A 12,393-nucleotide genomic window follows, 5' to 3' on the forward strand; every position below is an offset into this window, starting at 1 on the left:
AACTGATGATGGCACGGTTTGATCTTCGGCTGACCAATCAGCAGAAAGGGGCGTTTAATTCCCGCCCACGTGTAGAAATCGAATATTCAAGCTGTTTATTCATTTTTCCACCCATGAACGAAAAACGAAAATTTAAGCTGAATTCTCGTTTTTGTTTTTTTGTAAAAAAAAATTAAAAAACGAAAAAGGAGCCGTTTTCTAATTTTTCTACTTTCAATATTAAATCAAAAAACGAATGATCGAATGATACACGGATTCGCCCGGGCTACTTTTGAATTCTGGTACAAAAATGACATATGAAAAAATAAAAACTATATCACAAATGAAGCATATAATATATGTTTCATCGAACATATACTCTTATTAGCAGTATTTTTAATATTAATAAGTGTGTTAACAAATATCAAAAATATTAAGTAAAACGTAATTGGTTCATTCAGCCCGTGCTCATTTAAAAACCACCAATTAGCGTGTATGTTTTGTCTAGAGTGCGTAAGCCATTATAGCGCTATTTCAGTTTTCGCCGTGGTATAAAATGACAATTGGGCTGAAATATAAATAAATATAAATATAAATAAATTTCTGATTACTTTATAAGCAAACAGACCAGGGACACTAGTCCTACAAATGACAACTCTGCTTTGCCTTCTGATGATGCTCATCTGGATGCGACGTCTAACCCGGTTGATCTCCCTCAGTTGTCTCCTACTATCTCTCCTGTTCCTGCATCCAGCACGGCTGAAATCCACTGTTCAAGTGAGTGCTGCAGGGATCTTACGAAATTGAATCAACCTATAAATCCTGCTACACAAAGTCAGACTACAAAGATACAAGGAACTGTCTCCTCACAAAAAAAGAGATCAGTTCAACCGCAGTGGTTCAAAGATTTTCCCTGGCTGACCTTATGTGAAACACGGGGAAAACTTTTCTGCACGCAGTGCCAATTTTGCGTAATCAAAGGACTGGCATTAAATAAGAAAATTGAACCTGCATTTGCCGTGCAGGGTTTCCATAATTGGAAACATGATTTAATGTCATTCAAGGAACATACAAAAAGCAAACATCACAGAGAATGTCTGGCTCAGTTTCAGATTTTTGTCTCACAGCAACCTAGTGTGGCAGTACAGCTAGACTCCCAGTTAAAAGCGAAGCAGAAATTCTGTTGAGAGATGCTAACAAAACAACTAACTTCTCTCAGGTTTCTGATGGGACAAGGCATCGCTATAGATGGTCAGGAAGGTAGCAACCTTTACAAGTTAATGTTGCTAAGGTCTGATGACTGCTCAGATATTAAACACTGGCTTAATGAGAAGAATTATATGTATCATGACATAATCAACGAGATGATGAATATAATTTCACTCGATGTACAACGAAAGGTTTTGTCTCCCATTCGTGATGGCTTTTATGCAATTCTCACGGATGAAACGAAAGACATTTCCAACAAAGAACAACTTGTGACTTTGCTTCGCTGGGTGGACGGATTTCATAGGACTTTTTGATTTGCCAAAAACAGACGCTCACACAATTTTGAGTGTAATTAATGACATTTTGATCCGTTGCAATATAACGTCTGATTTGTGCAGAGGACAGGCATACGACGGTGCAGCAAACATTTCCGTCCACTTGAAAGGTGTCGCTGCACAATTTAAAGTGCGCAATCCCGCGGCTGTACACAGTGTTCGAACTATACCGTGGACTTTGGGGGAGCCCACGCACCCTGGCTGTACATGTGCATTGTTTAGCACATTGATTAAACTTATGCCTTCAAGACACCGGGAAAAAATGTAAGCTGATACGAGATGCATTGGATATTGTGCAAGAAGTGACTCAATTGATCAAACAGTCTCCAAAACCAAGCCATGCATTTGAAGCATTAAAAAATGAAATGAAACCCAACACTCAGAACCTTAGAAACCTCTGTCCAACGCGATGGACTGTACGCACTGCTGCAGTTAAATCAATCATCGACAACTGTTCTGGTTACCCTAATGACAGAAATCACAGAAGAATCCCATGATGAATGTGGTAGGAAAGCTGCGGGCATTTTGGTCCATCTAGAAAGATTTGCTACGTATTTCGGTCTGCGTCTTGCTTACATGATTTTCTCTCCAACCGAACAGTTATCCAAGACATTACAAACAACTGAAATAACACTACACGACGCTCAAAATGCAGGTGCGAATTTTATTTAGCGGCAAAGGTCTCATGATGCATTTCAAGATAGACATATCAAAATAATGCACAAATCTGTACATAAATCTTCTGTTCCAGATTCATAGACATTATTATTTATTGTTAAGTCTTATTTAAATGTTTCTGTTCTCATGTCAGATATGTATGTATACATGTATGTACCAAGAACTTCTTAAAAACCACAACAAATTCCTTGTGTGTTTGCGCACACTTGGCGAATAAAGCTGATTCTGATTCTGAAAAAAAGCATTTTTTACATCAGTGACAGAGGCCTCTAAGGATCTGACAGACACTCCCAGGTTGCCAAGGCAACATAAACTGCCCCAAAAACTTGGCAGAAGCAACAACGAGCATGAATTTCAAAGTCCTTCAGAATATTACTGACAACAGTATTTTGAGGTCTTGGTCTTAATGAATTACGAACTCGGTCGTCGTTTTGATCAGAAAGACTTTAAAGTAGTGGTGGACTTGGAAAAACTCCTTTTCACAGCTGCATCTGGGGAAGATGTGTCGACTCTTCAGCCTTCTATAACGTCTTTGTACTTTGTACTTGATTTTGACTTTGCGAATTTATGTGCACATTTGTGCATGTTGCCAGACATCATCAAGGCATCCGGCATTCAAGATAAGTCTAGAATATCAGTAAGATTCATCAGTGAGGCCATGAATGCTGTCCCTGGTTCAAAAACATTACTCTCAGAAGTGCACAAACTACTGAAACTGTTTTTCACAATTCCCGTCACAACAGCATCAGCTGAAAGATAATCCTCAACACTAAGACGTATTAAAACGTTTCTGCGATCGACTATGACACAGAGAAGGCTTAATGACTTGATGTGCTGCCACACACACACAGAGGTCCTGGCAAAAGTGGACATGATTGCAGTTTCTGAAGAATTCATCCAGCGTAACGAGCAACGCAGGCTATTTTTTGGGAAGTTTGAGGAGCGCTAAGAAAGTGATTATTATCTTAATATTTTTTTTTATATTTTACAAGTGTTGCTTTTGTTGTGGTAGTTTTGCTGTGATCAGTTATATGATGTGTTGTTTATCATGCGTGTATATAGCATATACATGTGTATGGGTTAAAATTAGGCCCCCCCTTCTTTTGATACATTCCGCGATCTATGTGCTAAGATGTTGTTGCTAAGTTAGCTGCTAAGTGGTGGGCTTGACCTTGTGCTAAGATGTTGTTGCTAAGTTAGCTGCTAAGTGCTGTGGTCGACCTTGTGCTAAGATGTTATTGCTAAGTTAGATGCTAAGTGGTGTGGCCGACCTGTTGCTAAGACCTTGCGCTAAGATGTTGTTGCTAAGTTAGCTGCTAAGTGGTGTGGTTGACTTGTTGCTAAGACCTTGCGCTAAGATGTTGTTGCAAAATTAGATTCTAAGGAGAAACAAGGAAGTTCTGCAAGAAGCGAGTTTTGGGAGTTTGGAAACTGCCACAGCAACAACGACCACAAGCTTAGTGCCCCCCAGTCTTCTGCAATGACTTCAGAATCTTCTCTTCAGTGATCCTCTGCTTACGAGTTCCAAGCTGCCAGGATCTTCTCCAACGACTTCAGAATCGTCTTTTCAGCGATCCTCCGTTTGCGAGTTCCAAACTGCCAGGATCTTCTGCAACGACTTCCGAAAGTCAGCGTCAATGATCCTCCCTCCTGCGTGTTCCAGGTAGTCCGGATCTTCTGTACAGACTGCAGAACCTTCACTTTCAAGGCTCCAGTTTGCGTGTTCCAGACCAAAGAACCTTCTCGGTGCTCAGGAGTTCATCGTCCACCAGTGCTTCGTGTTCCAGACTGTGAAACGGATCCAACTCCTTTCCTTCCACTGCAACGACAAGTGGAAGATGTCGCCGCTCAGACTCAGCACATGACCAGGCGCAACGTAAATATCACTCTTTCCAAACCTCTTTCCAAAGATCGTTGGCATTAGTGTATTGTCAGTTTATGATTATATAATTTGCATTAGATTCTGTATAACTGATGTCAGTTAATAACAAATAATCCCTCGATTTATTTGTTGAACCTAGAATAAGGTGAACCTAGAATACCCTATTACTTCCAGGAAACTTCAGTTTATCTTTCCACAAGATAATGTCCATAGTAACATCAAACTCAGTCACTTCCATTTATCAATCTTTGCACTTTAACCATTCATTGTATCTATTTAATAGTTGTTAGTTACTCTTGTCTATCCCTTTGTTAATAAAACCCCTTTTTATTACACTTGTGTCTTCCTTGTGTTGATAATACAGTAGAAAGTCTCGTTAACGATACGATACGGTAAAAGATAACGATATCTCACAAATCCTTCAGATTGGTCAGACTACAACTTCCTATAATTTAATTGTAATTCTTATTTATTCAACAATCTTCCAAGATTGTTCTTTATTGTCAAGGTGCAATTCCTTGGCTGGTGCCCCATAAAATGGTATGATCAAAACTAAATATTAATATTAATATTTAAGCCCAAAGCCATTAAACTGGTGGTGCTACTTAAATCTAAAACCACTGCATTTAGTGGTGCACCGTGTTAGGCTATCTAACATCTGATATCACTACAATAGGAACAGTAATAGGTAACAGGATAAAAGCTTTAACTCATACGAAGTCATGTCAAATGACGCTCTAATTTACAGCATGGTTTCTTGGAAAGTCAATGTGCTATATAAATAGATGCTGCTGTTGTTTTGGAAAAAAAGAATAGCTGTCAGGAGGTGTGCGAAAGAAGACCCAAGAGTAGATATACCGAGCAATAAGATTGATTAATCAGTGAAGGCCAACAAATGAAACTGGATACTCGAGAGTCTCCGCAAAAGGCCAGGGTCAAAATGGGATTGGGGAGTCCAACATGCAGGGATGCTATGGGCAAGGCAGACTGATTAAGGCAATGGCAGCACTAAAATACAAAGACAAGAGTGAGGATATAATGCACTGGGGGGCTGGCGAGTTGAGCTTTCAGCACCAAAGAGTGATGTGCAAGCAGAGCCTGGTGGAACTGGACACCTGGCGAGGGTGAGACTGAGCTGCCATTCTCCAAACCCACAGTCTTCAAAATCTTAAAAGCTCAGAAAAAAAATCTCTAAATGGCCAAAATAAACAATTAAAAGATTAATTATTGTCATAGACAGGGGCATGAATAGACAACACAAAATTTAGTGTTGTACGTTTTAATTTCTCATTAATTATTCTGTCTGGAATATGTTTCTAGCCTTTACATCAGATCTGGCTCATTAAAGGGCTAGTTCACCCAAAAATGAAAATTATCTCATCATTTACTCATTTACCGTCATGCTGTCCCGGATGTAAATGACTTTCTTTTTTCAGATAAACACATGCAAAGATTTAATGCAAGCATACGGTAAGTGTGTTTTTTACACACGCCCATTGTTTCACTTAAGAAGATGTTAATTTATCAACAGGGGTCATATGGGCTACCAAAACAGAATCCCAATAACAAAATCTTGTATTTATGAGGCATTACAGATACATGGCTATTTTGTGATAATTCAGTAGATTAAGGTACACTGGAATCACTTGTCACTTAAATGTGGTTTCATGTCATATAAGTTTACAAATTTAAAGGAAGAGTCCACCCAAAAATGAAAACCTGCTGAAAATGTACTCATCCTCAGGCCATCTAAGATGTAGATGAGATTGTTTCTTCATCGGAAAAAATTTGGAGAACTTCTCCATTATATTAGTTTCTCACCAATGTATCCTCTGCAGTGAACAGCAGTGGCCTGTAGCACGAAGCGAGATGAACAAACTCAGAGTTGCAGAGTAAGTTTTGAGTTGACAAAACCTGATAAAGCCAACCTGGTTTAGATCAGGTTCACCGGGCTCACAAAGCTCGATATAAACGTTCTCTGTCAACTCAAGAGTTTGAACCAGAGTTTGTGATTAACTCTGGAGCGCGTACACCTGAAAGTGTGACGTGTGCAGCAAACAGCCAATCACACGGAACGTGGAGAGCGTCAGCAAAGCGTCAGTTGGATTCACTTCTCGCGAGAGTCAGCACAATTCACTTTTCTGCTGAAGATTAAGAGATGTCGTTATTAAAAATGTAATAAATTTAAATGCATTTACAAGGCAGGAATAAACACTTCTGCTGCAGCAAAAGTTTGAGAAGGCAGCAGAAAGAAAATATATGACTATGCAAAGGAATCAACTGAATTTAATTATTTATATATAGTTTCACACAGAGCTCAAAAGGAAAACATATAAGTTTAGTCATTTTAAAAGTTGGATATATTAAATCTATATTTATATATATTTAATTTAAATGTAAAGCTTAAAATGTACTGCCACTTCATATAATAATTATATGAATATATTATATGAATTATAAACAATTACAATTAATATAATATAGATATAATAAATAAGTAGCTGCAAAAGTTGGGCAATTTTGTCTCTAAAATTCTTTGACTGTAAACTGCTTTAATTTGGAGCGAGAGATATGGGGGAGTGGCTTCATTGCATCAGATATGTCACTTTGCTCACAGCTGATTGGTCCAGTTTGGGTTTGCGATCTGTAACCCAGAATAAAACCTTGCTCCAGAGCAGGGTAGCCTTGTAGCATAAGTTACCATGGTGACGAAACCCGCTCAAAACCAACCCATCTTCTTGAGCCCGAAAATTCAAAGTTTGCTCAAACTAAACGTGAACTTTCCTGGGTAAAAACTGAAACCGGCTTCGTGCTACGGGCCACTGAACCAGCTAATTACAGTGTTCAGGGTTGTTTGAAAATTACAGATGTGTGTTTGATTATAGTTGGAACTGAAGTCTGCAGGTTCCAACAACAAAGGAGTAAAATATGAAATGATACTTTCTCTTAATAAAAATTGGCGGTAGGTAGCGACAAGTCATAACAAATAACTGAACCATTCATTCAAATCTTTTTTTTTTTAATGATTCATTCGGGGACGAAACAAAACTTGTTCTTGTGTTGCTTGGAAGATGTACAACTTTCCGGTGTGGCTTTGTAGCTATTTTCATTAAAGGAGCGAAAAAGGCTATATTTGTCGAAAATGTACGTTTCTTACTAATAAGTTACTTACTAACTAGTTTGTTGAACTGCTCTATAAAAGCAATATCACATTTGTAATGATGCTGATGTTCAGGGAAAACAGCAATCTTGCTTGTGTGATAATGCTTAACTATATTGTAAATATAAAATTCAGAAACTCACAAGCATTGGAGCATTTTTGTCCCCATAACTTGAATTTTGGGGGCATTTTTGTAATTGTTATGGCATTTTTGCCCCAAGCTCCCATGTACGTGCGTCAGTCAAGATCCACAGACTAATTCCATTTCGAGGAATAAAAACATGTAAAATTAAACAGTTCAATAAAAGCAAAGGTTTTTACAGTTGAACTCCTTACGTAAGGTTTACTGATTTTAAATGTAGCCTCTCTTAAGAATCAAAAATATATTTATATATATAAAAGATAAAGATATAACAATGAAGTCAAAAAACTGCACTACATTTTTACATGTAATAGCTTTGGCTAGACGTAACCATGAGCACAGCAGATCACCTCCTGCATTGATGACTGTGTGAGGAAGCTTGCCAAGTATATTCATGCCCTGTTGTTAAGTGGCTTTCTGTGTACTGAGGGAGTTGCTGATGAAGAAGAGTCTCTTCAAGCCCTGGAAGACACACCAGAGCCTCTTCACGCCACAACCACCATGCCAGAACCCTGTCATATCATGACTGCCACACCAGAACCACATCATGCCACGACCACTACACCAAAGTCCTCAACTGTAATTGCCACCATTTGTCCCGTTATGGCCGCCACGCCAAAGCCTTGTCACGTTATGCCACTCCAGAGTCAAGTAATGTCAGGACTGCTCTGCAAAAGTTTTTTCATGTCATGGCCCCTATACCAATGAACACCAAGCCAGAGCCTCTCCACATCATGTCCGCCACACTGGGGTTGAGCGCTATAGTACCAAGGTTCCAGCGAATGCAGAGCTTGGACCAAGACAGATGAGACTAATTGCCAATGCAAGCAGTAACCAGCTTTAGTTTGGTGGTCCCATGTTCAAGTCCGGTATTCCCGGAGGGCATCCCACTGTCCACTGGGCTTCCTGTAATCGCTGCCACCATCATGTGTGTGGGCTGCATACACTGTATATGGCCACACCCTGCAGCCCAAGACTGGTTGCCCACGTAAGCTAAGCAGGGTTGAGCCTGGTCAGTACCTGGATGGGAGACCTCCTGGGAATACTAGGTTGCTGCTGGAAGAGGTGTTAGTGAGGCCAGCAGAGGGTGGTCACCCTGTGGTCTGCGTGGATCCTAATGCTCCAGTATAGTGATGGGGACACTATAGTTTCAAGTTTCAAATCTTTATTGTTATTGTAACATGTACAATGAAATTAAAGTGCCATCCAATCAGTGCATCACTCATGATCAACAAAACATATAAAAACAGCTAAAATAGTAAAAATAATATAGCCTAATAAAAAACACACACAGCATACATTTTGTCATTATGGCCCCGATCTCTTATTGCACATCAAATTATGTTTTAGCAGCTTTAAGTGTGGTAACTGATGTAGGATAAAAACTGTTCTTAAATCTATTAGTCTGCCATCGCTTCTTTTAGTTACTCTGTACCGTCTACCCGATGGCAACAGAACACTGTCCGTGAACATCTCCAGGTCTGGATGTTCAAAGACATCCCAGTTAGTCTTGTCGAAACAGTCCTGTAGCTGAGGGGGGCATATGCAGGGATTAAAAGCAGAGACATGTGGTCCGACTGGCCCAGGTGTGGTAATGGTCTAGCCCTGTAGCCTAGCTTGATGTTCAAGTAGACCTTGTCCAGTATGTTAGCTCCTGTAGTAGCACACTTTACATGCTGATGAAATCTAGGAAGCACTGACCTTAGATCTGCATGATTAAAGTTTCCTGCTAGGATATGCACAGAATCAGGATACATGCTCTGCTGACTGCTTATACTGCCATGTAAAAGTCAGATAGCCGAGTTAGCATTAGAATCCGGTGGGATGCAAACAGCAGTTATCATGACCACAGTGAACTCTCTCGGGAGGTAAATGTTGCCTGCATTTAACAGTCACATACTCCAGGTCTAGGGACCAGTGATTGTCTACAGTCACTGTGTTAGTACACCAGTTGTTGTTGACATAAACACATAGCCCCCCTCCCCTGCTCTTACCGGAGTCCCTTGTCCTGTAATGACGCTGTGCTGTGTAGCCTACTAGCTCAATAGCAGAGTCCAGGATAAATGAATGAAGCCAGGTCTCTGTGATCAACAGAAGGCAGCTGTTCTTCATGATGTTGTTATGCTGCCTTCACGTGCTATCGGAAATTTCCTATTTCCCACTTATTAAGTCGTGATTACGAGCTTGTCATGTTCAAGTGCTTTAATGTCAGAAAGAATAAAATGTAGCATCCAATTGGTTGACTATCATAAACATTCACCGCGCTACACATGCAGTTTGCTGACAATTCTGGAATTTCGGTCAAATACATGCTTATTTCACTGCTTATAAAACATACAATATGCTTTGAATGATCGTTCATATCTAGCCTATAAATACACTACTTTAGCGACAAGACAAAGGGATGTAGTTGTTGTGAGAACAGCATTGACAGCAGCAATGGTTGTCCCCTCCACCATGTTTAAAGGCCGGGACACACCAAGCCAACTTCAAAGAACTAGCGGCGATGAAAGCCGACAGTGTTGTCACCTCACGTCGGCAGCGTCGGACCAAAAAGCTGTGCTCGAACACACCGCACAGACTACAGCCGGCGGCAAACTAACACATGTGTTTTGCGCATGCGTGAGAGGAATTAACTGTCTATATCAGCAGCTATCAATAGTATATATTCGTTATTCAAAAGGAGAAACCAAAACAAAGATATACGAAACGTAAACAAGGCAGCGCTTGCTTACCATTTTGAATATCAGTAACGTTGATAACTTTAATCATTTTAAGCGGCTCATGTTGTTATGAAAACATTAGCGTATTAGAATGATTGGGAAAGATCACTTAACATTTAAACAGCCTTCTGTCTGTACCGCCTTCATTTACGTGCTTGTTTTCATCATTTTCGCTTTAATTCTCGGGCACTGACTCGTTCGCTAAACTGAACATCCAATCAGAGCGCTCACTCGAGCCGACGGTCCCGATGACGATTCAACATGTTGAGTCGGGCAAACTGCCGCCGACGTGAGCCCGACGAGTGGAACACACCAAACCAACTAGCCCGATTGTAGCTCGCCGTTGGCTTGGTGTGTCCCGGCCTTAAAGATTATGACACGCCCAACTCGGAAACTCTGGTATCAAAATTATTTCCGAATTTCCCAGTAGTAAATACGACTTGAGAGGCGTTCACGTCTAATTTCTGATTAAACTTGTATTTACGATAATTCCGATAGCACGTGAAGGCAGCATTAGTCGCAACCTGTAGCCTCAGTTCATCCATCTTGTTGGCGAGGGATCTGGCATTCGTCAGAAAAAGGCTGGGAAGCGGTGGTCTGTGTGGCTACCTCCGTAGCCTAGCTAGCGCGCCGGCCCTACAGCCTCGCTTTTGCTTCCTTTCCCTGCGCCTTCGCCGTCTCACCGCGGTGATGGTAATCCACAGAGAGACCGGGCTCCTCGCTATATCCACCAGGATCTTATGTGAATGGAGAAACTTGGCTGTAACACTCTGCTCATAACAAACTCATATCCTAAGGAGATTGTGCCGGCTGTAGGTGTTATTCGCCCAACAGAATTACCATAGGAGGAGAAACAACACATACACAAATCGCCAAACAAAGCACCGACCAGAGAAGCTATTAGTCCAGTCCATACTGTCAACAAGCACCGTCTTTTGGATGAGATGTTAAACCGAGGTCCTGACTCTCTGTGGTCATTAAAAAATCCCATGGCACTTCTTGTAAAGAGTAGGGGTGTAACCCCGGTTCCTGGCCAAATTGCTGCCACTGGCCTCTGACCATCATGGCCTCCTAATAATCCCCATCCACTTGATTGGCTCTATACTGGCCCTTGTCAATCATGGCCTCCTAATAATCCCCATCCACTTGATTGGCTCTATGACTCTCTCTCCTCTCCACCTGTAGCTGGTGTGTGGTGAGTGCACTGGCGCTGTTGTGCTGTGGCTGCCGTCGCATCATCCAGGTGGATGCTGCGCACTGGTGGTGGTTGAGGAGAAGACCCCCCCCACATGATTGTAAAGTGCTTTGGGTGTACAGCAATACACAACAAAGCGCTATATAAATGCATCATTCATTCATTAATTCATACACTTCTCCAGAGGCGATGACAAAATCCACTGCTCCTCCAGAGGCGACAGCGGCTGCTACAGCTCCTCCAGAGGTGCTGGTGGTGACCACCACAGCTCTTTCTGAGCCCTCTGCCAGCCATGTCACGGCCACAGATCCCATTCAGGGTCACGGCCACGGTGGCCGTTCACAAACTCTCTGCCTGTTCTGTCATAGCCAGGTTTCTCTGCTCGGCCATGGCATCATGATCCTTGGTCGCCTGCTCTGCCAACTGTGCCTCTGTCTCTGCCCTGGTGGCCTGCTCCGCCAGCTCCACCCTGGTTTCCTGATACTTCATGGTTGATTCACGGTCCAGGTCCTCCTCTGTTCCATGGCCCAGATCCTGCTCGGCTCCATAGTCTGCCGTTGCTCCATGGTCCAAGCCTGTCTCTGTTCCACAGCCAATGGCCTTGGCCACTGTTTCACAGTCCAGGCCACGATCCTGTTCTGCTTCATGTTCCTTCCCCTTGTTCACCACCCTCCTGAACTTTTTGGTTTATTTTGAGCTGTGGGTGGGTATCTTGTCTGGGCTTCAAGAGCCGCCCTTTAGAAGGGAGGATCTATCAGATGTGTTTTTGATTTTATGTTCATGTCTTTTATTTTGTAATTTGCTGTAGCCATGTTTCTTGTTCCTGGCATGTGTTTCCCTTGCCCTCATGTGATCCTGCTATTGGTTCCTTTGTTGTTTGCATTATTAGACTTGTTTGACTTCATGCGGCACCGCAAAGATCGGCTGCCGCCTGAAAAAAACAATGCATTCTGGTTAGAAAATTTGTCCGACTTTGATTGGCGCTGCAGCCGCCTTACGATCACATGTGCCATCAAAGTACCGCGAGAGCAAAATGAGACCAGCCGCCTAGGTCAGACGCTGCAGTTGCTCAAAATCGGCTGCGAGAGCC

Source organism: Sinocyclocheilus rhinocerous, unplaced genomic scaffold (assembly GCF_001515625.1).
Source record: "Sinocyclocheilus rhinocerous isolate Xijiao unplaced genomic scaffold, SAMN03320098_v1.1 scaffold952, whole genome shotgun sequence".
NCBI classification, from domain to species: domain Eukaryota; kingdom Metazoa; phylum Chordata; class Actinopteri; order Cypriniformes; family Cyprinidae; genus Sinocyclocheilus; species Sinocyclocheilus rhinocerous.